A 2855-nucleotide genomic window follows, 5' to 3' on the forward strand; every position below is an offset into this window, starting at 1 on the left:
TTCATTTTGATGTTTCTTTGGCCCTCTTTTGCTGCCTTTTCCTCTATTTATCACTTTGTGGAAGCTATCAATGTCCTTCATTGTGTTAGCTTTGCTCTTGTTTTCTACTTTACTGAGAGGGCAGTCTCTGAATAGGTTCCCATGTTCATGGCATCTACGACATCTGAACAGAATATGCTCATAGTCTACTATTTTCACCCATTCTTCATCAAAAACTTCCAATATTACATCATCCAGAAGAGCTCCTGATAGATCCATTTCCATACAGATCCTTGCAAAGGAAGTATATTTTCCCCTTCTTGTGGCTTCAGAAGATTTGAAAAAATGACCTAATTTATTGCTTATGGCAGCTAACGATTCAGTTTTCCAGTAATCAAGAGGTAGAGAATAGAGCCTTACCTAGATCGGGACCAAAGTAAAAGTCTCACGCTCCGGGACAAAATTCATCATCCATGGCCGCATATAGAGGCCTACTGCTGCATAGAAGTAGGGCCCTCCTTCAAACACTCTGTCTTTGTCTTCAATATTTGTGAACACCACAGTGAAGAAGCCCTTTGATCCAAGATGTAGATCAATGCTCCCTTTCGGTTTCCAGTGGTATTTGATCCACGTCTGTAAAGCTTTTTTAGTGGGCCATAATCCCATGAATTTACAGATGATAGCATAAGTCCGCATGTGATCCCTGTGCGCCTGCAGAGCAGGATCATTTAAAACTACTCTGGGTGTGATCTCAGCTTTGGGTTTACAATTCCCCTTTTGTCTTTTTTCTTTTGTTCCCTGGTTTTTGTCTTCTTCCTCCTTGTCTTTCGTGTTATTATTTTCCTTAGTTTTGGTTCCATCTATCACCTCTTCCATATTCCTTTTCCTTTCCTCAGCAGTACCTCTGGCACTTTCTAGAGGTTTCTTGCCTCTGCTGGCCATGACCTCCTTATAGGAGGGAGTGGAGCTCCCTCCTCCGCGTCCCTCCATGTAGATCAACCTCTGCAACAATCTGAAACCCTCGTTGTTCGCCCTCCTTTCTGCTCCTAGATTTCGTGTTCTCAAGCTCAATAGCATATATCATTATTATCATTATCTAATTATAAGGTCATAAGCAAGCCAAAATCCACATTGGTGTATGATACCCCTTGTTTGTGGGACAAGGGACCCATCTCCGCGTAGTGATTTGGCTACTCAGCCTACTCAAAATGTATATGTATGTATATATATATATATATATATATATATATATATATATATATATATATATATATATATATATATATATGACAAATTTTTAAACCCATAGTGCTCTACAACAATTAAAATATTAATAGTAATCTAATATATTTAATTTCTCAAATATTAATATTAATAAGACAATGTGAAAAGTAAGTATTTAATTATATTTTTTCCTTGGTTGAATTTATCTTACTTTAAATTAGTGTAGATTCATTTCAAAACTACATTTATCAAGTATACAAAGGGTTACATTTTTAATATCTATTTTTTTAAATTAATTTCATGTCATATATTAATTCTTTCATTTTAAATAATAATAAAAAATGATACTTTTAGAAATGACTTAGACTAATTGATAAAGTTTTCACTTTTTTCCCTCGAAACCATTATATATTAATTTCTTGTCTAAAATGTTTATTTGAATACATACATAGATTTAGCACTTTAGAAAATACTTGGGGAACTTGGATTATCTAGATTACACAATTCAAACTTCTGATTTTCAGAAATACCTATAAGATTTTGAAAATTTTACAAGAAAATATGCAAAAAGAGTCAATGCCTATTAATTAAACTACATTTTAAGAAATTCTATCCATCTAAACATTTGAGACATCTAGACTTAAAAAAGGATTATGCTAAATTATTGTTTAGATGATGTTGTGTATATATATAGATAAACTAGCACAACCATACGAATTAAATGGCCCATAAATCTATAGTAAAAATCAAAACACTTATGTCATGATATGCATCACATTTCTAAAATTTTAAAAATCATAACAACTAACTAAATTATGACTCTATTTTAAGTAATTATTATTATCCTTAATTATAAAAAATAATTTTTATATCTTTTAACTATATATACATTTAAAAGCTTGTAACAAGATTCTTAATCATAGATATTTATCACCACTTTAATATGAAGATTCTCAGAGTTTCCAATATCATGGGCCAATACCATGGCTTATTAATAGAAGATGCCCAAATAATAATAACTTACTTCATATGCACTTGTTCATATGATTTGATTTGTTTTCTCTTTTAATTAATTACTTTAATTAAAAAGGAAAATGTGACATAACTACCCTAGAGATAAACTCGCCCTTTAATTTTTGTATACTATTATCAATATTCTAGAACATTGTGTAGGCTAGTTCTTAGCCTTTTGTGATCCATAATAATAATAAGTTTGTCTTTCGGATTAATCACATTGTATATATTTGGTCTCAATAAAAGATGTTTCAAACCAAATAATGTGACTCATCCTCAGGACAAATGGTAAAAAAATCAACCTTTACAAAGTTTTAAATAGCAGAGAATCATCCTTGCTTAGAATTAACAGTTAAAAACTAGTCGTTAAGTAAAGGTTGTTAAAAATTAGTTAAGAAGATATAATATTAAATTATTTATTAATTGTTCAATTAAAATTTAATGCTCTTATATCATAAATTAGTGCCTATAATGATATAATATAATATAATATAATACTAAATTAATGGGATAAAATTTTATTTATTAATAATTTATTTTTAATGTGAATGTTAAAGCTTAAGTTATAAAATAATTTATTTACTCGTATTAAATTAGTAATCCACCGATTAAAGAAAACAAAAAGGTAAGAGGTTAGA

The sequence above is a fragment of the Pinus tabuliformis genome, chromosome J (genome assembly GCF_031772625.1).
Source record: "Pinus tabuliformis cultivar Carrire ecotype Pingquan chromosome J, CPIR1, whole genome shotgun sequence".
Classification (NCBI taxonomy): domain Eukaryota; kingdom Viridiplantae; phylum Streptophyta; class Pinopsida; order Pinales; family Pinaceae; genus Pinus; species Pinus tabuliformis.